General features: G+C 46.0%; 1 long non-coding RNA gene across 1 annotated transcript; it reads left to right on the plus strand.

Annotated features, from left to right (window-relative positions):
• Positions 1-14,253: 14,253 nt before the first annotated feature.
• Positions 14,254-22,311, plus strand: LOC147912006 (uncharacterized). Its single transcript, XR_015550721.1, has 3 exons — positions 14,254-15,192; positions 20,066-20,115; positions 21,727-22,311. It is a non-coding gene; the product is annotated as an uncharacterized LOC147912006 (long non-coding RNA).
• Positions 22,312-27,792: the final 5,481 nt, after the last annotated feature.

Consider the following 27,792-nt stretch of genomic DNA (forward strand, 5'->3'; position numbering starts at 1 on the left):
ATCCTTTCATCATCCTGGTTTCCCTTTCCCCAATTTCTCCATCTACTTTATAGAGTCAAGAACTCCAGGTAGGTAATGAAAATGTTCTAAACTTGATTGTGGTGATGGTTGTACAACTCTGTGAATATACTAAAAAAAAATTGAATTGTACACTTTAAATGGGTGAATTGTATGGTATGTGAATTATATCTCAATAAAGCTGTTATCTTTTTAAAAATAATAAAGGAACTCCAGATAGAAACTGGGAACAGACTGTGGGTTCCAGCAAAGCCTCCTAGAACTGAATAGTCACTTCCCATTTTGGATCAGTTATGCCCCTGTTAATATAGCCCCACTTCCCATTGGGCTCCACCATCTTTGATTAGTTATGTGCCTGTTAATACAGCCTCACTTCCCTTTGGACCCCACCTATCTGACTTTCCCAGGTTTCTCTTTATGGTCAGAACTTTGCTTGGAACATCATCCCCCATGTCTCATTTCTTGGAATCTAGCATCCCTTCCTCCAAGTGGCCTTCCCAGGCTTTCAGCTTGGTTCTCCCCATTTCTCTACCAGAGTTCAAACTATATTTGGCCACAGGCCTCTTAATTCAAACAAAATCACATGAAGAAGACTAGTGTATAAAAAAATCACAGAACAGCAGCTGCTCTGGCTAGGAGTCCCACCTTACCGCACCCTCACCCTGCAGGGCCTGCACACATGGTTCAGAAAAGCTACCACACAATGGTGGCACTGTACGTGCCCTGGCACTGCCGCTTTTGTCACCCTCCTCAGCCCCTGCTCCATCAGGACCCTGGATACCATGGCAGTGTGCTGTCTACTATTTTATCTTACATATTATCAAGGAGTAGAGGACATTCGGGGCACATATGGTCTAACGACCTCTGAGCTCAGAATTAGGGGCCAAGATCCTGACCACCTGGGTCCCTGGGCGGGGGGAGAAACAGCCGTGGATCCGAGCAATGTCCTCACCAAACAAAGACTCAGCCCCTGATTACAGGATGTCAGCAGGTATCACTCCCCAAGGTGGCCACAACGGCAATGGAGACGATTGAAGTGCCCTGGGAATTCGGTCTTCCTGGAGGCAAGGCCAGCAGACAGTTAACAGTTTTTTGTTAACAAGTGATGTTTTTTTAATGCGGCTTTATGATTTCAAGTACTGTACTAATGGAAACCAGCTAACAAGGTCTTGCTGGCAGAAGTCCTTGAGGGAATCATGTTAACACTGGGATAACATTATTTGTAAAGAGGGTATCAACTGTTTGTAAGTGAATGGGTGCTCCTAAGGTACTTGAGGGTGGATGAGAACAGTCTGTTTTCTTTGTGTGGCTGGGGAATGCGACCAGGCAGGCAGTGGGAGAGCCAGATAATGGAGGGCTAATTCTTTAAGCTTCAAGACCTTTTATTGCTACTCTTTTCAATGGGAATCTTTTCAAAATGCATCAAGCATCTCGCAGAGGAAACCTTTCCTTGACTCAGTCATTGTTACAGGCACTGGTGAGCGGCCTGGGCTGGAATGACATGATGCCCTCCAGGAGGTCCAGGGAAGGGGTGCTGTTTGTCTCTAGCTAGTTTTGGCTCTCCTGTCCCCACTGTCCACTCCACACTGGTGTCTCTCTTCTTTTTTCATTTTTTTTTAAATCTCTTCCAATCATATCCTTTCTCAGCTTCCACGACGGCAGGGCATGCCTGGACAGCCATTGCTGGCCAACCGGCTCTCATCCATAACCTGCCCCATAGCATGAAATTGTCCCCACGCCCCTGGCAAGTGCCTCCTCACTGCCCCGTGAGGCGTACCCCTGTGCCACCTCTGGGAAGATCTTCCCCAGCTCCTTTCCTCCACACACTTCTCTGAGACCCACTGCAGAGGAGTGACCCTGCTGGGGAAGGCCTCTCCCACCTTACTGAGCAAGTCTCCGGCCCTTAGGTGGTAAGCTCCCTGAGACAGGCCCATGTCTTAGAAGTGCTTGCTGGGTCCTCAGCTTTTCTCCCACGGTGCAGAGTAGCTAGGAGAGCTCAACCATCGCTTATTGAATCAAAACACACACTGCCTTCTTGACTTTGTTATTTATCACTCCTTGGCTGTACTGGCCCCGGCCCTGGGCTCGGCCACTGTCAGGCCATTCTGCTTTGAGCCTGTTCTGGATCCTAGTCAAAGGTGACCTGCACAAGCACCAGACGAACAGGACACTGGGTTTTAGACATTTCACTCACAGCCCGCCTGGCCTATTTACTTCCTCTTTAGTCCCTTCTCTTGTTGCCACCATAACGGTTAAAATCCAGCAGAGCGCATTTGAGTCATTGCAAATTTCCAAATTAATGAAGTTTTAATCAATGTTTCACTGAAGCTCCTTTCTTTCTTCCCTCCTTCCTTCTTTCTTTCCATCCTTTCTTTGTTTCCTTCTCCCTCTCTTTCTTTCTTTGTTTTTTTTAAAACTCCCAGAAGTACTACTTCTGTTTAATTCTACAAGTGACAACAATTACCCAGGGAGCCATGGTCGCCTCTCAGGCCTCATCTCCCTGACCCTGCGGAGGTGCAGGATGCTTTTACCCCTCTCTCCCTCCTCAGCATTCCTGGCCCGGCTCTCTCCGTGTTCTCCTGTCTCTCTGACTGCCTCTTCCTTTTGCCCTCCTCAGGTAATGCTGCTGAGGCTCCCTGCCTTTCTCTTTCTCTCTCCATCGCAGACTCCGTCCCAGGCCCACAGTTCTTCTCATTCCATGTGCTCTCCTATGGTGACCTCATCCACTCTCATAGTTGTTTCCAACATCCGTATTATGTTTATTCCTCTCTATCTCCAGCCCTGACTCCCACCACCCCATCCCACCTCAGACTAAAATACCCAAGGTCCAACCTGCCATCTTCACAGGGTGGTTCTATAAGTTCTTCAGACTCATCATCCCTAAAACTTAACTCGGCCTCTCCCTTCCTCACCTCTGCCCCAGGTCCACCTGTGCTGCGTATCATCTACCACTGCCCTCTTCTCGGTTGCCCGAGAGAGAAATGTGGAGCTGTGTTCAATGACTTCTCCCTCACCTTCACCTCCCACATTCCGTCTTTCTGACTTTGCCTCCTTGATATTCCTCAAATCCATCACTCCTTTCCTCTACACTTACTCTTCTTGACCCAACCCACATCATACCTTGCCTAGACTTGTAAAATAGCCTCAGAACTGGGTGAGCACCATGCCTCCACTTTTAGCACCCCCAAATCTCTCTTCTGTACTTCCACCAGCATCGTTTTGGTAAAAGCCAAGTCTTGCCATGTCACTCTGCTGCATAAAAGCTTTCAGTGTTGGATATCTCCCCGTACCCTGCAGAGGCCTCCCATGTCAGGCCTTCTGAGATCAGGCCCCAGACCACCCCTGTGGCTGGAGCTCCTCACTTCACCCCATGTGTAAGCTACAGGAATTCAGAAGGTTAACAGTTTCCAGCACAAGCCTCTGTGGTTCCACCCTTGAGTGCCCTGACACTCTCTCCCCACCTTCTTACTCTGGCTAATCCTTCAAGAGTTAGCTTTAAACAACACCTCCTCCAGAAAGCTTTCCATGACTGCTCCAGCATAAGCTAAGAGTTGTCTCCTGCCTGCCCATAGCGACACGTGCATACCTGTTTCATCTCGTCCACCTCATTCAATTGAAAGTATGTCTCTGTCTACCCTATCATAAACTCCTCTAGGGCCAAGATCAAGGCCATTGTAGCTCACATGCCTAGCACAATGTTTGGCATTTACGGGGCTCTCAATAAATGTATGTGGACTCAACTGAACCCACTGGGAAGGTAAAAATATGTCCCTCTTAGCCAGACCAGTACAGCACATGGAATTCCAGACGTACAAAATAGAGATATCTGGAATGGATAATTCAGTTTGCAAAAAAAGATGTACTGATTGATTCTTTTAAATCATATGGTTCGCTATGCTTCAAAACAACATGGCTTCTTCAAAAGTAGTTTCTACACTCTTAGAGAAATACCCTTAGAACATAAAGCAGGCAATAGTCAAAATCTCATCAGTGGTATACAAAGAAAATGTTTCAGCATGAACCTCCTGAGAGTTTGTGGATTTATTTATAACTGACATGCATGGACTATAAATGCATAGATTATAAAATATGTGCAAAACTCAAAATTTTGAAAGAATGAAACAAATATAAAGAGGTTCAATATTTTCTTTCTGCACCCCAATTCATCATCTTCTGTACCCCAGTGGGTTATTGTGAAATGAGAATATTCTAAATCTTTCAACTGACTGAATGAACCTTGAAATCCTCCTATGGATCCAGGCAGCCCTTTGTCAAAATGTGGAAAATACCCAAGTACAAGAGGTTTCTGTGTCGTGCGAACTAGAAACAGTTTGTGTCACTACACCTAAGTGCGGGGGTGGCTAGAGACCCTGGGTGGAAGTTAGGAGTGCTGACTTTAGAGCTGCAGAGTCTGGATTCGGTTCCCACCTCTGCTCCTTTCTAGCTGTGTGACTTTGGGCCAATCTCTTAACCTCTCTGCCCCCATTTTCTCACCTGTACAGTGAGTGTAATGAAATATCTGCTAGGGCACGAGTTAGCACATTTGGGGCACCAAGGACAGAGGGCTCAGTAAACGAGTTCATATTATACTTTGTTGACAGATAGTAATAGAGAGCAAGGCCAACAAAAGCCATGGAAATCCCTGACTTTACAAAGCCTTTTATCGTGGCTGGCATATTTTTAGATTCCACTTTGTTCCACAAAGGTGGGTTTCTAGCCAGGCCCTTTCATGCCTTCCTCCAGACTACTGCTTAATAGGTGAAGCAGCATAAATGTCATCTCAGTTTCCTTCCTTTTGGCCTGAGAGAGAGGTTGGTCACTTGGCCATCAGTAGGAAAATGGACTAGTTAGAAAAGGAGAAAAAGAAACACTGGTTGGGAGAAAAAAACCTCAAAGGCAAAATTGGCCATGGAATCAAAGTGGTTCGTTTACTTAACCCTCACTCTGCTGTGGGTTCCTCATCGGTGAATCCCTGACTCCGCTGCCTTTGTCGTGGGGATGATGACATAACACATATGCCCAGGGCCTGCAAGTAGGAGGCTCACCTGGGCCACCATTCCCTTCCTCTGCTGAAGCAGACAGGCCCCCAGGGCGGTCATGGGGCTCTCAGGGGGCCTCCAGAGACAGACCTTGTCCACAGGCCGCTGCCCAGCCCCGAGGTCCATTGAGAGCCAAGGCCCAGTGGCAGCTCTGTAGCAGCCCCGGGGGCTGTGCAACCTGGTGAGCAGGGCGATGGAGCCTTCCTCCGAGGTAAATATAGAGAGCTCCATTCCCTTTTATCAAACACTTCTTATGAATATCTGATGTCTTGGAGCAGATAAACCTTTATTTGAATTAGAAATATAAATTCGCTTTACAAAAGATAACAGCAGTCTCCTTTTTCGATGAGAGTCTTCTTGAGTGCCCTTTAAAAATGATCTAGCATGGGGGCAACCTCTCAGGACCACAGCTACTAGATAAATAGGGGCCAACTGTGTTTGAAATAACTACAGAAAAGGGTTTGTGAGGTGAGTGCAGAAAAGGAATCCCTTGCTCATCCTGTGTAAGAGCTGCTGACCTCTCTGCCACCGGGAGAGGAGCCTTTGCAGCAAACGAATTTTCAAAAAAGTAAGAAGAGCCACTGCTTCTCTGTCGGCCTGCTGGGGAGAAACCATCCCCTACCCACTCCATTGGAGCTGGGGGGACAGCGCCCTCTGCTGCCAGCTGCGGCGACAGCCACAGGGCACTCCCACACATAGTGGTCCTGACACAGGCACGTTGCTAGTGACCTTGGTCCTCTGAAGGAAGCTAGTCTGTGAGCATCTTAGGACATCCGCAGAAAGGATCCAGAGTGAAAATCCTTGAGGGCCAAGTTTTCAGCAAGGAGCCTCCTCACCCCCTATAGTAACAGAAAACTGTTCCAGCAAAGCTGGGGAAAGGGTCTCGCTGGTCCAGGCCTTTCCAGCTTCCCTCACAGGCTGCAATACAAGCTGCAGAGTGTATGGAGCTGAAGCGATGACCTCCACAATTGTGGGGACCAGAAAACTCCAGCAGGGAAAGGTTGGTGGGGTTCTTGGATGCAACAGAGGGAAGGGTGGGCCAGCTGGAGAGCACCGGGCCCAGACTCCAGCCACTGCCCCCGAGGGAGGGCAGGCAAGGGGCCCAGCTGCATTACAACTGGCATTGGTCACTCTTCTACACGCCTTCCCGACCCTGGCTGCGCCCGGAATCGCCAGGGGAGCTGTAAAGACTCCTAGTGGCCAGGCCTGGGCCCCAGAGATTCCCATGTCACTGGTCAGGGGCGGCCGGGCACTGGGGTTGAAAAGTTCCAGGGCATTCTCACGGGCATCAGGCCGAGGTGCACTGCTCTGTACTCCAGGTGGGTGGGTCACAGGATCATCGCATTTACTTCTCACCCCCCGCGCGGGTTCGTGCTATCAACCCGGTTTATGTGCACATAGAAGCCAGCAGGCCGCGCCCAGGGCGCAGGCAAGAAGAGCGTGTGAAGTGACTTTAAATGCAGGCTCCAGCACCGCCACCCACTGCCCGCAAGACACAGAACAGACACAACATTCTCACAGAACAGCACTGACCCTTCCGGCGTGCAGTACACGCTGACGGTTTCCGTTCGACTCCATGAAAACGATGGCCCCCCGCGGGATGCACTTCCCCAGGCGCGGCAGGGGTCACGCACGGCTCCACGGCGTTAAGAACCCTTCTCGCGGGCCGCGGGCAGGGGGCGGGGCAAGAACGCAGGAGCAAGCCGGACCACCTTAGTTTTCTTTGTAAAGACAGGGAAAGGCCCAGAGGAGGCACAGAGCGCCGGGCTGCGTCCTCGCGCTCGTGAAACTGGCTCTCATGGGATCCTTAACGCCGGCGTGCGCGTGCCTATGAGACAGAGGGAGGGAGAGACACAGACAGAGAGGATGCGTGTGAGAGACAGATGCGACGGCGGCAGAGAAGAGGAAAGGACCTCGGAAGCAGAAGGTGCAAAGAAAAGCTAACACCTCCCCATTGTTGTGTGACCTCCAAGGAGGTGGCCTCGGGCGACCTAAGTCTGACCCACAGCCAGTCTGTCTCCCAGGCTGAGTCTGGGCCTGAGGCCCCCAGCGGGGGGGCGAGGAGCAGGATGGAGGCGGGCAGCAGGCGGCCCAGCTCCGGGGAGCAGCACGGCCAGGGGGTGACACCTCGTCCTGCCCCGTTGGCCGCATGATGGCTGCCAGGTGCAGAACTCAGGGCCTCTCCTCACTTGCCTCCTTTCTGGCAGTAACGCAAGGGCCCGTCGTTTCCCGGCCGCGGTGCGCGGCTGCTCAGCGCCCCGGGTGGGTGGGGAGACCCGTCCGCAGCCCATCACCCGTTCACGCCTGAGAATGGCCACAGGCACACGAGGCCCTCCCCTCTGGGCCCAGAACTTTCTGCTTCTGAGCATGGTGCACAGGGAGTCTGCATCCTGGAATCCAGATCACAACCGGTCAAGGCTTCTGGTTGCCTTTCTGTATTCTTTTTTTTTTTCTTTTTTTAATTGATGTCACATCGGTTTATAACATTGTGTAAATTTCAGGTGTACATCAATATATTTCAGCTTCTGTGTAGACTGCATCATGTTCACCACCAAAAGTCTAGTTTCCATCCGTCACCATACCTATGGGCCCCTTTACCCCTTTCCACCACCCCCACCCCCTTCCCCTCTGGTAACCACCAATCTGTTCTCCTTATCTATGTGTGTGTTTGTGTATCTTCCACATGTGAGGGAAATCATGTGCTATTTGTCTTTCCCCGTCTGACTTACTTCGCTTAGCATAATACCCTCAAAGTCCCTCCAGGTTGTCACAAATGGCACAATTTTGTCTTTTTTTATGGCTGAGTAGTATTCCATTGTGTATATATACCACATCTTTATCCATTCATCAGTTGATGGGCACTTGGGTTGCTTCCACATCTTGGCTATTGTGAATAATGCTGCAATGAACATAGGGGTGCATATATCTTTTCGAATTAGTGTTTTCATGTTCTTTGGATAAGTACCCAGAAGTGGAATAGCTGGATCATATAGTATTTCTATTTTTAATTTTTTGAGAAATCTCCATACTGTTTTCCATAGTGACTACACCAGTTTGTATTCCCACCAGCAGTGTATGAGGGTCCCTTTTCCCCACATCCTCTCCAACACTTATTTCTTGTGTTTTTAGTAATAGCCATTCTGATGGGTATGAGGTGATATCTCATTGTAGTTTTGATTTGCGTTTCCCTAATAATTAGTGATGTTGAACATCTTTTCATGTGCCTGTTGGTCATTTGTATATCTTCTTTGGAAAAATGTCTGTTCAGATCCTCTGCCCGTTTTTTGATTCGGTTGTTCATTTTGTTGTTGTTGAGTTCTCAGAGTTCTTTATATATTTTGGAAATTAACCCCTTGTTGGATATATGATTTGCAAATATTTTATCCCAGTTGGCGGGTTGTCTTTTCATTTTGTTCATGGTTTCCTTGGCTGTGCAGAAGCTTTTTAGTCTGATGTAGTCCCATTTCTTTATTTTGTCTGTTGTTTCCCTTGCCTGAGTAGACATGGTATTCATACTGCTAAGACCGATTCAAAGAGTGTACTGCCTGTGTTTTCTTCTAGGAGTTTTATGGTTTCAGGTCTTACATTCAAGTCTTTAATGAATTTTGAGTTAATTTTTGTGTATGGTGTAAGATAATGGTCTACTTTCATTCTTTTGCATGTGGCTGCCCAGTTTTCCCAACACCATTTATTGAAGAGACTTTCCTTTCTCCATTGTGTGTTCTTGGCTCCTTGTTGAAGATTAGCTGTCCATGGATAGGTGGGGTTTTTTCTGGGCTCTCAGTTCCGTTCCCTTGATCTGTGTGTCTGTTTTTCTGCCAGTACCATGCTGTTTTGATTACTGTAGCTTTGTAGTATATTTTGAAGTCAAGGAGTGTGATATCTCCAGCTTTGTTCTTTTTTCTCAGGATTGCTTTGGCTATTCGGGATCTTTTGTAGTTCCATATAAATTTTAGGATTCTTTATTTCTATGAAAAATGTCATTGGGATTCTGATTAGGATTGCATTGAATCTGTAGATTGCTTTAGGTAATATGGACATTTTAACTATGTTTATTCTTCCAACCCATGAGCATGGAATATCTTTCCATTTCCTTATGTCTTCTTCAATTTCTTTCAATATTGTCTTATAGTTTTCAGTGTATAGGTCTTTCATCTCATTGGTTAAATTTATTCCTAGGTATTTTATTCTTTTTGTTGTGATTGTAAATAGGATTGTATTCTTGAGTTCTCTTTCTGCTAGATTGTTGTTAGTGTACAGAAACGCAACTGATTTTTGTATGTTGATTTTTGTACCCTGCAACTTTACTGTATTCATTATTTCTAATAGTTTTTTTGGTGGATTCTTTAGGGTTTTCTACATATAGAATCATGCCTTCTTGTACTCTTAACCTGGCATTTTAATGCTGAGAAAGCAAATGGGAGAGACAGTCATTAAAAACCTCTGGGCGGAAGTTCATCCAAGACCTCTGCAAAAAGCTGGGCTTCCCAGAGCTGGGGCAATCTTTAAAGTACATGACTACTTCTATCATTTTAAAGAGAAAGGTGGTTGTGTTTGACTGTTCGCTGGCTATAATTAACCCAACAACTCAGGCCACCCTCAGAGGAACACCTACACTTCTGAGAACAATCCAGAAAAAGGTAGAATGAAATCATGGGAGTCGCCGCCAAGGAAAATAGCTGGATGGGATTACATCGAGGGTACTGTGCATAGTGGACCATCAGTTCTGCTTGCTGAGAGCTCTCCTCCCCACCCCCAAGAGCTGCCAGAATGATCTGTCCAGAATGCAGGTCTGGCTGTGTGATCCTCCCCTCCATTGACAATCCTTTAATTGCTTCCAGCGGCCCTTGGGATCTGATCCAAAGCTGACCCAAGAGCCTTCCTGTTCCAGCTCTCCAAGTTCATAATGACTCCCCAGTACCCGTTCCGTGTTTCAGCCTCTCTCAACACTTTGTGGTTTCCCAAATGCCTCAAGATTACACAGCCTGGCAATGACCTGGAATGCAGGGAATCTGTTTTCCTTTAAGTGTGGCCCCAAGTGCTCAAGCAGTCAGCTGAGCATGGGGTAGTGCAAGGAAGAAAGATTTGAACCTGAACCAAGGTAGACTGAGGGAATGCTCACAGGCAGGGCCAAGATTCTTCTTAGAAATTTGGGGTTAGCTCTACCTCACATATAAATAAAGGGCCAATCAAGACCCCAGTTCCTAGGCCAAAGTGCTAAGATCTTACGTTGGTAGCACATAGGTCAAATTAGGCCTGCAAGCACATTTGGTTGGCCTGTGTTTTCATATACTTAAGCCTACATTTTAAAATTGGGAGATTTCACATTAAAATCTGTGTTGCTACTTACGTTTGAAAGACGGGAAGATCTGTAACATAAGACTCAAAATCTTGCTTGGCAATAACAGCAAGGATTACTACCTTTCTTAGGAGCAACAGGTGGGGTCCAGCCAGCCCCAGCCCCCTCCAGTCACCTGTGCACACCTATGCACTACACCCAGCCAGCTTCTCACAGTTAGGCCACCAACCTGGGCCAGCCCCAAAGGATGTCTGCAATCATTTTAGCCTGAAAAATGTCTAAAGCCTTGTGGTAGAAACAATGTATGTGTTCACCAAATCTTCCATTTTCCTCTCCTCTTCTTGGGAAAAGCACTCTACCCAGCTCTCTTGCACTTAAGCAGGGCCACATGACTAGTTCTCCCAGTGGGCTCTGTGTAGAAGTGCCACATGTCACCTCTGGGCTGAGGCAACATAAAGGTTCTTGGAGGCCGTGTGTTACATGAGCAGAGCCACAAGAGAGAAGGAGCAGCTATGGAGAATCAGACTCTGCCTGGGAGGAAAAGAAAAGCCAGTAAGATTTCAGGGTTTGTTTGTTACTGTGGCACAGCATAGCTTATCCTGACCAGTATAAGCATGGTGACCAAAATCACATCTCAATCAGGCAGTTTACTTATTATTACTTAATAATAAAGCTTAAAATCTTTGCACTATTGTCATAAGTGTATCCATTTAGCAGGTAATACAAACACCTGGCAATGTCTGGAGTGGAACTCAGCGCTGATTGCCACCACGCCCCACCCTCGCCAGTGCCTCTCCATAGTCCCCTGATGGAGGGAGGCTCATATGTCACTGACTAACTCAGGCATTTCAGGAAGGGATTATATCAGGGCACTCTTTTCTGACCAGAGTCATTTCTTGTGTACCTGCACTTTTTCTAACAGAAACATTGCTATTGACTTCACCAGCATCCATGCTAACTTCCAAAATATATTGATACATAAATTAATAAAGTAAGATACCACATTAGAAACCAGTAATCCTCACTCAGTGAATATTTCTAAATGGTGACACTCATATGCTGGTTCTACATTATAGATAAATTTTCTGTATAGAAATGAAATATATACTCATGTATAGGAAAAGCAAACAACAAAATATTTTTAAAAGACTAAAAGGGAAAAAATAAAAAGAAGAAGAAATAAATCTACATGCACATACATAATTTCCCCATAAAACATATGTGGTAATTCCTTCTTCTTCCTGGGAGTTGACCTCATTCAGTCATACACAAACATTGAAAGACAAGTGAAAACAAGACCCAGGCACTCCATCAGAGAAAAGATCTAAAAATAACTACCAAAGCAGGTTGCAAATATCAAATATTTCATGCACCAAGAGGAAACTTTGCATATTTTCCTTTTCAAGGAAGAGCATTCACTCCTTCAAAATGTCACTGGGACTTTAGGCAAAGATTTTTCACAGTTCAGATTTGAGAGATCAGGACTTTAAACAGAAACCAGCTAATAAGAAGTTCCCATGCTCCATAGGCAACAGGCAGCTTTTCTACCAGGTGTTGTGGCTGTTATCAGTGGTGGGAGGGAAGCAGGGGGAGAATGGCTTGGCAGTGAGATTTGGGGAAAATAGAGTAATAATCAAAGAAAACTTTTGCCTTTGAAAACAGAGCAGAAAAGGTAGAAACTATTGTTTTAGATATAGATCACTGTGTGACAACAAACGTTTGTTATCTCACATTTTCTGTGGGTCAGAAATTTAGGACTGACTTAGCTGGTTGCCTCTATCTCCAGGTCTCTCATGAGCTTGCAGTCAAGCTGTCAGCTGGGGCTGTGATCTCATCTGAAGGCTCCATGGGTGGTGAAGTGGGAATCCACCTCCCAGCTCACTCACAAAGTTGTTGGCAGTCCTTGGCCCTCACTCATGAGACCTTTCAAGGGCTGCCTTGTGTGGCTGCTGGCTACCCCTGGAGAGAGCAATTTGAGAGAGTGCCTAAGACAGAAGCCACAGTCTTTCCAATCTGATCTCAGAATTGACATCTCCTCACTTCTGCATTCTGTTCATTAGAAGGAAGTAAGTCCAGCCACACTCAATGGGAGGGGATTACACAAGGGTGTGGGTACCAAGGAACAGGGATCATGGGCACATCTTCACTAGTGAGAAGAAAACTGCTTTAAATATTTCTGATGGGGTTTATGAATTTAATGAGGTGAGAGGAAGACCTGAGTATAGAAAATGGAAATAGTGTAAAGATAACTTGGCTGGTATGAAAGGTGTGGGCCAGGACATAGCTAGAAATGAGATTAGCCAGATAGGAGAGAATTGTATTTGAGTTCTGAGGGCCATAATTTTGAATATGTATTTAGCTGACATAAAAATTTATTTTAGATTCGTGGCACACAACATTCTGGAAAAGATAGGAATTCTTGACCATGAACACAGGTAACTAGTGTCTGTAAAATGATGCAGCAAGAATGATGCCAAAAGAGATGGACAGCGGGGGGCCAGCCCCGTGGCTTAGCGGTTAAGTGCGCGCGCTCCGCTACTGGCGGCCCTGGTTCGGATCCCGGGCGCGCACCGACACACCGCTTCTCTGGCCATGCTGAGGCGGCGTCCCACATATAGCAACTAGAAGAATGTGCAACTACGACATACAACTATCTACTGGGGCTTTTGGGAAAAAACAAAAAGGAGGAGGATTGGTAATGGATGTTAGCTCAGGGCTGGTCTTCCCCAGCAAAAAAAGAGGGCGATTGGCATGGTTGTTAGCTCAGGGCTCATCTTCCTCACAAAAAAAAAAAAGAGAGAGATGGACAGAATCAGCTGTGTGCTGGAGAAGGAAGCAACAGAACCTGATAACTGACTCTGTGTGTGTGTGTGTGTGAGGGACAGAGAGAGAGAAATTAGATACCTACTAATGCTGCATATTGAGATTTCCAAGGGGACTCCGGTAACCATCACCCCTCTTTTCCCTGCTCCCCGATTCTGAAAAGTTGAGAAATAAGAGAGTAAAGATGGAGGCTGAATAACATCTTCCTCCTACTAGAGCTAAGTTGGAGGACACAGCTTGGTGTGCAAGCCCAAGGAGCCTACAGGTGAAGTCCAGCATTGGCTGGACTCATCCACCCAGAAATCCCACCCTGCCGGCAGTCTTTCTCCCAAGGGGAAGAAGACAGCGCTGATAGAACATAGCCAGTTATTCTTGCCCAAATCACCGAACAGAAAGATCCCCCACTTCCCCAGGGATGAAGTACACAAAATGGAGACAGAGGCCAATAATTAGCTGCCTTCACTGTTGGGAAAAAGTGATCTCCCTAGCCCAGGACACCGTGTGAAGCCAGTCTACATAGATGGGTGTAATCCTCCATTGAAGGGGAACGGAGACCAAGGCTGCACAGCTCGTGCTTGCTAGTAACTCAGGACCCATGCTGAGATTTATTTGAAGAACAAATTTAAAGTCTTCTTTAATATCCAGGCCACACAGCTGCTTTCCTGGGGCTCCAGTACAATCGGGGTGAGCTGTGAACAGGACATGGAAAAGGGAGCAGCAGGGACTGAGGGGAGGGGCAGTGCAGGAATAAAGGAAGGGAGAGTTCCAGCCCATTGTGTCAAGCTGCTTTCCATCCTCCATCTCCCTGAATTCTCACACCCCTGGGGGAAGGGGGATCCTCAACTCTGAGAGCTTAAGCAGTGTAACCAAAGTCACACAGAGAGAAATGGAGAGGAGGGGGTCTGTCCTCGAGTCCCTTGGGTAGGTCTTTCTCTCTCAGACCTCTTTGTAGCATACCTGGTAAGACTCTGACTCTCTCGGGCCAAGGAGATGCTCCAAGAGGAGAGACAAGGAAAACGCCCAAGGGCCCTTTATGGACGGGGTAAAGCGGGGAGGGTCCTGCCCTGAGGACACTGAGCCAGCACACCCGGTGGCCTGCACAGACCCCCACTCTGGGGCTCCCCACAATGGAGCACTCGAGATTCTCCACTGGGGCCCTGTTACCCTGCATGTTCCGAGGATTGCTCCAGAAGCCTCTGAACCATCCCTTCAAGCTCTATGACTTATCCCACCACAACGAGAGGCCGATGACAACTGGACCCTCCCCTGTCCAGCCCAGTGGCTCTTTGTAACGGTCTCCATTTCTACTGCTCTCTCGAATCCCACTGTTCCACTGGGAACCAATCAAGCCCCCTCCTTTCCCTGAGCCTGAGGCCGTCACTAGTGAGTTCCACCCCAGCCAGGCCTCCTGCCTCTAACTCTCCCTCTGGGCAAGGCCTCCTCCAAACACCACTCCCCGGCTCCTCTGCCTTCCTCTGGGTACCAGAGAAGGGCTCCTTGTGCCTCAGGTCAAGCGCTCTGCCTACACACCGGACACCCCAGGTCCTTTCCCCTGACTGGGCCTCGACGGCAGGGCCAGCCCACCATGAAGGAAAACAAAACCCCTGGCCAGAGGCTTACCTCACCCCCTTTAGGCAGGTCTGTTCTTCTTTGGCCGCCCAAATTCTCAAGTTGCCTTTCCCACTGCATCTACCACCCAGTCTCTCCTTGTCTTCTCCCATACTGCCTTCTACCTCCTCCACGCTCCTCTAACGAGCACCTTGCCCAGAGGTGACCAATGGCTTTCAAATTTCAAATTCACTGGCTAGTCTCGCTTGTCACCTTCCTTGATGTCTCCACAGATTTTAGCGTTATTGACCACTCCTGCCTAGCGTGTAATTACTCCCGGAATTCACTTCACAAAGGCTTACCGAATACCTCTGTGGTGCCAAGCACAATTCTAAGGCTGGGACATAGCGGTCGACCAAACACGCCAGTCACTCCTGCAGCGAGCTCACCTTCTGAGAAAGGAAGGTAAGAGCAAAACAGAAATGGACAAAGTCGTTCAGATGGTATTGAGGGATATGAAGAAAATGAAACTAGATGCTATGGAAAGGAGGAGGCCCCAAGATTAGACAGTCACAGAAGACTTCTCTGAGAGGTGACATCTGAGCTGAGATATGAATGATACAAAGAAGCCAGTCACAAATCCTGAGGCCATGGAATTCCAGGAAAAGAGAATAAGAAGTGACAGGCCTTCGAGGAAGAAAAAACCTGAGCTACTGTAGGGTCGGAAAGATGGCCGGTGCCGCTTGGTAACAGCGAGTGAGGACACGGACATGTGAGGGTGATGGGCACGGACCAGATCACGTGTGGGTGCGGATCACAGGAAGACAACAAGAGATGGGCAGGGAATAAATCATGTGTGGGAATCAATCATAGTAAGACAGAAAGAGATGGGCAGGGACCATATCTTGTGTGGATCTGGATCATAGTAAGACAGAGAGAGATGGGGAGGGGCCAATCATGTGTGGGGATGGGTCAAAGTAAAAGAGAAAAAATGTGCAGGGGCCTGATCATGTGTGTGTGTGTATCATAGTAGGACAGAAAGATGGTAAATATATGTGGTTTTAATATATCAATTACACCTCAATAAAGCTGATTTAAAAAAAAAAGAAAGAGACAGGCAGGGACCAGATCATGTGCAGGTATGGGTCAGAGGAAGAAAGAAAGGATGGCTGGGACTAGAGCCTGTGTGGGGTGGCATCATAGGAAGACAGGTAGTGATGGGCTGGGTCAAGACCATGCATGGGTTAGGATAACAGCAACAGAGAAAGAGACAGGCAGGACGAGATCATTTTGGGGTATGGATCGCAGAAAGACGTGTGTAGGACCAGTTCATGTGTGGATAACGATCACAGTAAGAGAGAGAAAAAGAGACGGGCAGGACCAGATCATGTGGGTATGGATCACAGTAAGACTAAAAAGAGATGAGCATGGAAAGATAATATGTGTGTGTGAATCATAGAGAGGAACAGGGGCGAGTTTATGTGTGGGTTTGGATTTACAACACGGCAGAAAGAGATGTTCAGGGCCACGTTATGTACGGATATGGGCTATAGTAGGACAGAAAGAGATGGGCAGGCACCAAATCATGTGTGGGTGTGGATCATAATAAGACAGAAAGAGATGGGCGGGGGTAAATAACATGTTGATATGGATCACAGGAAGACAGAAAGAGATGCAAAGGACCAGATCGTGTGTCATATGGATCATAGTCAGACAGAAAGTTATGGGCAGGGTCAGATCATGTAGGGCCTTGTGGGCCATGGGGAGGGATTTGGAATTTCATTCTAAGCACAAAACGAAGCCACTGGAAGACCGAGTTTTGAGATGATATTGTACATATTTTTAAAATATCGCTTGGGCTACTGTATGGAGACTGGAGTGCAATGTTTAAGAAGGAAAGGAGGAGACCATCGAGGTGTGCTGCTGAGGTCCAGGGCTCAGGCAGCAGGGGAACTGGGGGAAAGAAGACGTGAAGTGTGATTCTGATGCATCTCTCGTCCCTTCTGTACTCCATTCACACCACTGCTAGAGGCACTCCTGGAATATCAAAATTCCCCCAAGATTTGCTCCATTTCCCTCTGCTCTTCTCATTCCGATTTTAACCCAAAATTAGGTCCAGTCTTAGCCTGGGAGGCTTCAAATAAACAGGTCAGCAACCAAAAATAGGTTGCAAAATTCTAATATTCACTGCTTTTTACATTACCATTGAAGGAGCCGTCACAAATCATCAGTGTGCCTGCTCTAAAATTCCCTTGTCCTGTCCAGCTCTCACTCCCCACATCTGCCCACAGCCTGCTATGCTGCAAACTCACTGATAAACTTTGTTCTTGCCACATTTGCTATCTTACCGACACATAAAATTCAACTTTCATTTCTATGTGGATGATGATCAAACACACGTATGAGACAGAGACTGCTGGTTGTCTATGAAATCAGTTCTCCTGTTCTTAGGTTAAGAGCCTTATGGCTGGGCACACGCGCCTAGTTAAAAGACTCCCCAGAGTGGCTGAATGTGAATGTGGATGTGATGGCAGGAGTTAGAGCAACCGTATCAGGTCACGAGATGGAAGCCACAAGCTGAGGAAAGCAGGACAAGAGGGAAGGAGTATGGATCTCTGAGATATATGGAGCACCTATGTTTCTATCTTTCTGAAGCTCCTGGGATTTGAGGTCTTTCTGTTCAAGTACCCAAACCCGTATCCCAACTACCGCACTAACAACTGCAGGAGAGGAGGGAGGCATTTCACCACTCCACGCTTTCCTTTCACGCCACCCTGGCCCCTCCAGGCTTTTTGTGTGTTTGTTTGTTTAGCGCCCTAGGCCATTGAGAAGGTGGGAGGGTTAACAAGGGCAGCTTGGGGTCAGGCGGGTGTCCTGATGATCTGCGCGTGTGCCACAGGCAGCGGTGGATGGGAAACCCACACTCCTGACAAGACTTCTCCCACAGGGAGCCCTGGCTTCCACGCAGCTCTCCGGAAGGGCCACACGCCTGTTCCGCAGGCTCTGGACTGACCAGCTCCTCTTCGTGGTCCTCATGGTCCTCCAGGCCCCTCCGCCTCCTTCCTCCCTGCCCAGGCTGCTCTCTAGGCTCCCGGACGAGGGGCCGGGAGGATGGATCTTCCGCCAAGCGCCACTGCCCAGGCAGCTCCCGTTTCCTTTCTCTTTCACGTTCTTTTTCTTGACGATCACAAAGCCCTCTCTCATCTCCACCAGGTCAAAGCCTACTTCCTCCATTAAAAAAGCATCCTCTCTGCCTCTCACCTCCATCTGTCCCTTCTTCAAGGAGAGAGAGACATATCCTGTCATCTCTAGTAACTCACTGGTTGCTTCAGACCAGCATTTAAATCGTTTGTCTTCTAACACCCAGCAATGGTTCTCAAACTTCAGAGTGCACCAGAAGCACCTGGAGGGCCTGTTAAAACACAGAACGTGGGGCCCCACTCCCAGTTTCTGATTCAGCAGGTCTGGGGCGAGCCTGAGGATGTGCATTTCTAACAAGTTCCCAGGTGAGGCCGATGCTGCTGGCCAGGGGACCACACTCTGAGACCCACCTTTGGTCTGTTGGGCTGGGCCTTTCAATACTGCAGCCCTACGTGGCTGTTGAGCACTTGGATGGGGCCAGGCTGAAGCGAGATATGGTACATTTGCCACAGCTAATGGATCAATACTGATACATTACTATTAACTAAAGCCCACACTGTATTCAGATTTCCTTACTTTTTACCTTTTTCTGTTCCAGGATCCCCTATTATGTTCAGTCATCCTGTCTCCTTGGGCTCCTCTTGTCGGTTTCTCAGACTTTCCTTGTATTTGATGACCTTGGCAGTTTTGAGTAGTACTGCTCAGCTATTTTCTAGAATGTTCTCCAATTGGGATTTGTCTGATGATTTTCCTCATGATGAGACTGGGGTTATGAGTTTTAGGGAGGAAGACTACAGAGGTGAAGTGCCCTTCTCATCACATCCTATCAATGACACATGCTGTCAACCTGACTTCTCACTCTTGCTGTTGACCTTGGTCACCCGGCTGAGGTAGTGTTTGTCAGGTCTCTCCACGGCAAAGTCACTTTTTCCCCCTTTCCATACTGTCCTCTTTGGGAGGAAGTCTCTATGCGCAGCCCGCACCTGAGGACTCGAGTAATGCACCGCCTCCTTGAGGGTGAGGATCTACATAATTTGGGATTCTCCTGCACAGATTTGTGTATTCTCCCCCATTTGTTCATTTACTCAATCACTTGTTGACGGCAGTATGAACTCAGGGACACCTATTTTATGCTCTGGGTTATAATCCAGTACTGCTTTATTTTGTTGCTCAGATCATTCCAGATTTGGCCATTGGCAGCTCTTTCAGTTGGCTCCTGTGTCCCTTTGACATACCTCATCATTGTGCTTTCTTGAACATATCCTTCTGATGCTACAAGATGCTCCAGACCCATCATGTAAATTCCCTGTCCCAGTCCTAGAATCAGTTGTGTCACCAAGGAGCCCTGGTTTCTGTTATTAGAGAATGGTGTTAGAAATGAATTATTAACTTTTAAAGTGTGATAATGGGGTACTTTTCTAAAAGGTTCTTTATCTTTTTGATATACATACTGACCTATTTAGATTAAATGATAAGTCATATTTGCTTCAAAAGAACATGGAAATGGGAGATGTGGGTTGGAGTGTGGATGAAACGAGATTGGTCATGAGCTGCTAATTACTGAAGCTGGGTGATGGGGGATTCCTTTACTATTCTGTTTTTGCAGGTGGTTAAAATGTACTACAATAAACCTTTTTAAAAGAAGAGCCAGTGTTTGTTGATGGAAACAGATGTTTTATAGGAGATACCAACACCAAGCACCACTTTGACCTTCTATATTTTTATTTTTAAATTCCAATTCCAAAGCATGAAAAAGGTGGCCCCCAAATTAGAAAAATATTAGCTTGCTCGATAAAAATGGAATCATGCAGCAATTGGCTCAGAGACATAAGTTGTCTCTAGGACATAAGACAGCTTTATTAAAACTTGTTTTAAGCGTTTACAGGTCATAGTTATATCTTCAAATCCTACTCTAACACACATACCCACACACATGCTTACTTACGTCAAAGGCTGAGAGATACAACAGTCATTTTTTCTATTGCATCTCTATTAAATTATCCATACGGTCTATCTGGTTTTGCTTCTACTTTGTGATTCTCTGTAATGGATCACACACTAGTGCACGGTCTGTCTTCCCTGTACTTGTGCCTCTTACCAGTGTCACGCCTCCTGATGCATTGACTGCTTCTTGCCTGTAATTCTACCTTGCAGGGATCAGTATTATCACCGTGGCCTACTTTTTATTTATTTGCAGATCAATTCCTGTCCAGTCCTTTATTTTTAATGTTTAAAGCAAATGACAAGGTAAGTAAAAGCATGTAATTATTTTTAAAATCCATCTTGAATCTTTTTAATATGGAGGTTTAATCTATTTATACATAATATCATTAAGATGGTCTTCTGACATAGGTTTTGCTTTTTTCTTGTTTTTGCTGTTTCTATCTCCCACTGAATGGCAATGTGCTTTTTCCTTTTATCTTGCACAGTGATTTGAACGTGATATGGCCTGTGTTTTTGTAATTAAACAATTATTGTAAAAGCAATACACGGCAGAAAAATCAGAAGGTAAAGATAAGCAAAATGAAGTGAAACACATGCAGAAGCCCACCCATCCCGAGATGCCCACTGTAAACATGTTTGTATATTATCATGTCTTTCCGTGTGAATACACCTCCTCCAGATAATTTTGAAAGTCCCCTTCTGGTGGACCTGTTCAGGCTTTTTACATATATTTTCAAACTGCCCTCTCGAAATGCTGTACCAAATTTACTTCTCATCGGCATGAATACTTACTACTGTTTTTGACCATTGCTAATTTGATAAAAGGTGAAGAATAACGTGCATCCTGTTTTGATTTGTACTTGTTTAGTTACCAGTCAAGTTGAACGTTTTCCTGTTTTCTTAACATTTTTCTTTAAGGATTTAACATATGATACAGGTGTGTTTTTTTACTACTTGGGAAAAGATGATTGTTCAGTAAATGACATGGGAACAACTCATTTACCATGAGGGAAAAAGATAAAGGTTTTTAATAAAATGATCACCAGATGTATTTGTGACATCTTAAAAAGAAACCCACAAATCTTCTAGAAGAGCCACAGCCGTGCACTTATAGATGCTCTCCCCCGCTCAGTGTCCTCAGCCTTAAACTAAGCACACCTCCCTTCATCCCTGGCCCTCGTCATCCTCCTGGTCTTGGCTGAATGACACTTCCTCAGGCACGTTGCTCGTGATCCTCTCCAGCAGGGAAAGGTCATCTGGTGTACCTCTATGGCTACTTGACACCTGCCACATTTTGTATACTTCAGTTTTAGTGCTGTCTTCCCAGACAGACAGTAAGCTGCCTGAGGTCAGGGATCTCACCTGTTTGGTTTACTCATATGCCAAGTTGCCTGGCAGCTATTTAGTACCTTTCTGGGGGCACTTTCTCCTACCTCCACTTTTTAAAATACATTAACAAACAAATGCTATTCCCAGCACGTGCTCCCACAGGGCACCTCTTGTTTCAGCCCCCACCTCTAGTGCTGTGCCTGGGGGTCCCGGTGCACGACCCACACGCCCACCTCCAAGAACAGCATCAGTCTCCTCTGCCTGCTTCCCTACAGTTTGCTGGGTGTTTTGGAATTGACGTAACCTGAACGAAAAAGCAAGAGGTGGAGCATGGCCGAGCTATGAATGACTGTGCTTCACGGAATCTGAAGGTGCCCTGGACTGCAAAATGCATGCAGAAATCAGACACGTTCACACGTGCGGAAAAGAGTCTATCTTAAAATTGATGGCGTGGGTATTTTCTGACTCCAGCTTCCAGGACCTTAGAGTTAGTAGGAACATTTCCCAAAACTCTAGCAAAAGCTAACCTGCCCATCTTAGTTTTGGGGCGTACCATGCATTTTCATCATTTTCATTTTCTTACAGGTATGTAGTGAGAAGCCAAGAATGAGTGATTCAATGGCTACTAGCAAGATGTCGTGTTAAACCAGGTGACTGGTTGGGAATTTTACAGTTTTTAATTCTCATCAGAACCACACTGTTCTCTAATAATTCACTCCTTCTTTCTATAGTTTCAATGCTTGGCAGTATGTATGTAAAACCAACCAGAAAATAATCTCAAGGCCAAATGGCAATTTACGGCATTAACTCTCATACTTGTGGAAAAGCTCAGGAAGAATTTGATACAAAAAAAAAAAAAATCAAGCTAAATTTGATTCCCGGGGAGTATGATTCAGTCAACAAATATTTGAGCCCTACTCTGTGCTAGGTGCCAATCTGGACACTGACGACAGCAGGAAACAAGCCAGTGAGATTCACTGCCCTTATGAAGAGTTCATTCTCGTGGGGAAGCATCCAACGTACAAATAAACACGATGTCAGGAAGTGCATCAGCTATATTTCACCATAGGTTTGAGCTGTGGTACTAAGTACCCAAAACCCAGTACGTTACAACCACACACATGGACTTCCTCCTCACATATGCTGTAGGAAGCGGCAGGATGGCTTGGCCCACCCGCGTGCCTTCTTGCTCCAGAACCCAGTCTGAAGGAGCAGCCCCTATCTGGCATACTCTGTGCTTGTAGTGGAAGGGAACGAATGAGGGAGAGAGAGAAAAACAGAGAGAGAGAGAGAGAGATGATCAAGAAACTTGTAAAGCTTCTGCTGGGACGTGGTGTGCTTCAGGTCCACTTACGTCCCATTGGCCTAAGCAGAGTTCAGGGCCAACAAAGGGGTGGGCAGTAGATTTTGCCTTCAAGGAGGAACTACAAGTCCCTTGGCAATGGATGGGATGCAAGATCCTTTGACATGGAAGGGAAGAGTCAAGGACTGGGAACAATAATATAACCAACCTCAAGTTTAAATGCTGTGGAGAAATAAAGCAGGGAGGGAGGATTAGAGGAGCCATGTGTGTTGAGTGTAATGGGGGTGGGGGAGTAACAGGGAAACTGACACATTTCAAGGAGGGATTAATGTGTTATGTTTTGCTATTAGGATCACGATGTATGATCGAGAATGCTAGGTATTTCTTTTTTGTTTGTTTGTTTATTGTAACATTGGTTTATAACATTGTATAAATTTCAGGTGTACATCATCATACTATTTCTGCATGGATTACATCATGTTCTCATGTTCACCACCCAAATACTAATTACAATCCATCACCACACACATGTGTCTAATTATCCCTTTCGCCCTCCTCCCTCCCCTCTTCCCCTCTGGTAACCACCAATCCAATCTCTGTCTCTATGTGTTGCTTGTTGTTGTTATTATCTACTACTTAATAAGTGAGATCATATGGTATTTGATCTTCTCCCTCTGACTCATTTCACTTTGCATAATACCCTCAGTGTCCATCCATGTTGTCACAAATGGCTGGATTTCATCGTTTCTTATGATTGAGTAGTATTCCATTGTGTATATATACCACATCTTCTTTATCCATTCGTCCCTTGATGGGCACTTAGGTTGCTTCCAAGTCTTGGCTATTGTGAATAACGCTGCAGTGAACATAGGGGTGCACGTATCTTTACGCCTTGGTGTTTTCACAAGTGTTGGAGAGGATGTGGAGAGACGGGAACTCGCATATACTGCTGGTGGGAGTGCAAACGGGTGCAGCCGCTATGGAAAACAGTGTGGAGATTCCTCAAAAAATTAAGGATAGAACTACCATACGATCCAGCTATCCCACTGCTGGGTATCTATCCAAAGAACTGCTAGTTATTTCAAAGATCCATTTCCTTGTCTTCCTGGGCCCACAGACTGCTTTTCTGGTCACCATTACAGTCTAGTGTGGCCACGTGACTGAGCCCCAGTCAATAGAATGGGAACAGAAGTGATGTGTGCCATTTCCCCTGCCACCTGGAATCAGAGGATCCCAAGTCTCTAGGGGAAGGCGGAGCGACAAGATGGAAGGAGCCTGTGAGCAAGAAATACCCTTCTACTGTATTTGAGACATAATACATAATACATTTTGGCTCTATTAGTGCCAACAGCCTAGGGTATCCTAAGACATCACGTAGCTTCCCCAAACACCCTTGCCTGGCAGATGCTTTATTTGCAGCACTTCAACCAGAGGAAAACTTGGGAGAAGGTGTTGCCCCAAAGTTCATGTCAAGGACTAGTTAGGGCAACTAATGCAAAGGCCGCACTCTTAGAAAGTGTGCAAACTATAAAGGTTGAAACAGGAAATTTATGATATATGGAAACCCACCTGGTAGTGCCATCGTGCACAGTAATGTTCATTTAAGTGGACTCTCCCTGGAAGGAGAGACCTGCGAACATGCGGAACAGGGTATATTGGCAAAATGAACCATGAAGGGCTTTTTCAGGTATATGTAAAAGGATTACATGTGGGGAAAAAGAATAGAGAAGGAAATAAATCCGTGTGTCTGGAAAGCAAATATAATTAGAGAAATAATCACTGGAATAACCAAATCGAGAGAGAGTGCTAACAACTTGGAAACAACCAGGCCTGGTACTTGGAGGAATTTACCAGAAGGCTCAAGAAGTAAAGAAGCAGCTTTTGAGGAGGTGTGTTAGTGATGTGATGAGAGTCTTCCCTTTCTCACAATTGCTTCTTCCAGAAAAGCCCCTTGAGATTATGCCATAAATTGACAAGTTTGAGAAACATCTATGTTTTCATTCAACAGAATGGCAGACTTGCCACACTGTGCAATTTATCCTATTATTTGTTTCTTCAGTTCTTCACATTGTTTTCTAAGTGCCTTCTAATAGTATTTGCTGACCAAGGAATGCATTTTCACTTTAAACCATATTATTTTATATACTTTACTTCAATCTTGTTTTCTTCTTTAACTCCATCAGGAAGAACAGGTGTTTCTCAATGGTAAGCAGCTTAACTGTTTTCAGCTAATATTAAGAAATCTTGAGGAAGGTGTCTAAATATTATCGTTAACTTACTGAAATTCTGTCTAGACTGAATGTTGCTTAAATTTAGACATCTCAGAAAAAAAATAGAGAGCTTTGTCTTCATATTCTGGACACGTACTTTTCTTAAACTTTTTATTACAGGAATTTTCAGGCATCCATAAGAGTACAGAGATTTGTATAAAGAACTTCCATGTATTCATTACCTGGCCTCAACAAATAACACAGGGCTAATCCTATTTCATCTACACTCCCCTTCCTGACTGGATTATTTTGAAACCATCCCAGATATCATCTCACTTCATCTGTAAAACTTCAGCATGTATTTCTAAGAGATAAGGGCACCCCCCCTTTCAAACATAATACCATTGGCACCATTGTCATAAATGAATGCCTCTTTAATATCATCTAATATCCACTGGGTGTTCACCTCTCCCGGATTGTCTCATAAATGTCTTTTTACTGTTGGCTTCTTTTAATCAGGATCTAAACAAGGTCCATGTGTGGCATTTGGATGACATGTCTTCAAGACTGTGTTACTCTATAATCATTCCAATTTCCTCTTTTTTTTCTTGCTGGATGCAAAGAAATTGTTAAATCTCTTACTAAATGTGATGGCTTCATCCAAGCGTTAGCTGATACCTAAAGGTAAAATATACATTCATGACAAAGCTTTTGGCTTATGATAGTAGATATGCTTTCACATTTCAGTCTTAATAATTGTGAATTTTTGGCAGATCTGATTAGACTGCTTTTGTTTTAATTTGCACTGTGGTTGTTGCAAAGCTCTGACTAGCTCTGCCGTTTTCCTGCTGTTCACTTGGGCTCACATCATTAGCCTTTAGTTCTCAGTTTCTCTGCATTAACACTTTACAACTACCTGTTCAGCTTTTGAGAGTTAACATTTTACGTCATAAGCCACCCACTTGTTTTATATCTTAACATCTATGAAATTGGTTGCATATTATAATTGATGGTGAGTAATAGTTTAATAGGGGGCATTCTTCTTTCCTATTTGATTCCTGAAACAATGGCACATCTTACAATCGAAGGAGTTCTACATTTGATTACATGTGCTAGTTTATTTAAACTAGAGAATATAAAGGCCCCTCCCTGTGGAACGTCTACTCTTCTCTCTGAACAGTGGACAGCCTCTATAGAACAATATTCTGAGGGAGGGTGACCAGTCAGGGTTTGAGTGGGACACACAAGCCATTCTAAATCTTCAGAATGGAAGTGGTTTAATACAAAAGCAGAAGCTTATATAGCTGTTGGAAGGCAGGGGGCCAAGGTGAGGAAGGAAGTTTCCAGAGATGCAGGAGTGCAAGGGTTGCAGGGAAGCTCCCTCAACAGTTTCAGCTTCCTGCATGACTGAAGTAGATGAATCTCAAGATGACATCCAGAGGCCGCTGGCAAGATGCACGTCTGCCTTCTTCTGAGGCCCAAAGGCCTGTCCTGAGCAGCCACCAGAGGAAAATTGCTTCTCCTTACCTTCCTCCTTTCCGCTCGTAGAAGAACCTAACCCAGCCTACTGGTAAGGGAGTGTGGAGCAAAGGAGAGAACTTAGAAGGGCTGGGGTGGTGGCGAGTGTCAACACTCAGCACATTGAACACTTCACGTTAGTCAATCCATGCATTAACTATAAAAGAGCTTCATTTCTCTCATCGTATATAAATATAAAAGGAACATGTAATATATTCGTCCTGCTCCCAATGGATTGACTTCTGCACCTCGCAGAGCATCTACACCCCACTCCTGACATCACTGGACTTGAGCAGCCCAGGGCAGCCAAAGGCAGCTGGACCAGTGAGGCCAAACGTGGACCGGGGCTTGCAGAGGCCAGAAGCCTGCCCTGGCCGCCCCCTTGCTCCTGAGGGATTCTTTCCTCAAACGAATGAGCTTAATTAAGTGCTTTGGTTCTTTGGTTGAAGAGCAGGACACAGAATTACTGAAACATTAGGACACTTATCAGTCGGAATCGTTTGGAGCTGACTCCCATGCTGTAGCACAAGCATCCTGAGGCTCTCCTTCCCCTGAACGTTGGGTCACCTCAATTACGTTCTAGGCAGCTTGAGGGGAGGAGCTAGGTCCCTTATTTCTTAAGGATCTCCTCTCAGTGCTGATAGTTCCCCTAAAGCCAGAGAAGGTGATCCCATAACACCAGAGTTGCCTCTAGGGTAGCAGCGAGAGTGGGCAAGCTCGATCTGAGTATGCGCTCACCGTGGCGAGTTGCTTTCAAGGTTCAATTTCATCAAGCTGCTGGGGAAACGTCAGGAGGTAGAGGAAGGGAAACTGCCATGCATTCCGAAGGTGGCCCCTTGTTTGCACATCTTCCTCACCCAGAGCCCTCCCTCATTCCCTGGATCAGCCTCAGCGGACTTATAAATACGAGCAAGTCTCAGCATCACACTAAAGAAAAAGGAATACAAACATGCTTCATTTACGCAGCCAGCTGTGAGTACGAGCCCTTACGTAGCTTGAGAAAGCAGTGCTTTTCCTCCCAATCACATTGTTCCTAGGCATGATGTTCAATTTTTAATTTCTCATAATATTACAGAAGGGCATGGCTTTTACATGCTTACAGAGGGGGCCTGGGTTTAAAAGTCTGGGAAATCCTTCCCTGGAACCTGTACAACAATTAGACATTCTAACGATTAGAAATCACACAGATGAAAGACGAAAGCAAATGCTCAATGTGCCCAGAGGGCTTTAGAGCTCAAGTTGCAGAATTCTGCTGGCTACAGAGAGCCTAAGGATGGACTGAGAAGGAAAGATCATTTTAAAAGCCTGGAAAGTTCACAAGAGCTAACATGGCATGATATTCTCTGGGCTAAAAATGTACAAAACCAGACAGTGAAGAACAAGTGGTGCTGAATCACCCAAAGTCCCAGACAGCAAGTTGACACCCCCATTCCAGGCACTTGAGCATCATGCCTGGAGCCTCAGTTAGGGCCCCATCGTCTCCAATGAACTGCAGGACACCCTGCTGAGAAGCACCAGCAGTAAGAGTTTCTGGGTTCCAAGCCATCAAGCAGCAGCTCCTGGGGCAGGGTGGGCTGAGGGGTCCAATACTGAAGGCGATTCAACCACAACCCGGAGCCT

This window comes from Ceratotherium simum, chromosome X, assembly GCF_057802395.1.
Source record: "Ceratotherium simum simum isolate JZ-2026a chromosome X, ASM5780239v1, whole genome shotgun sequence".
NCBI lineage: Eukaryota > Metazoa > Chordata > Mammalia > Perissodactyla > Rhinocerotidae > Ceratotherium > Ceratotherium simum.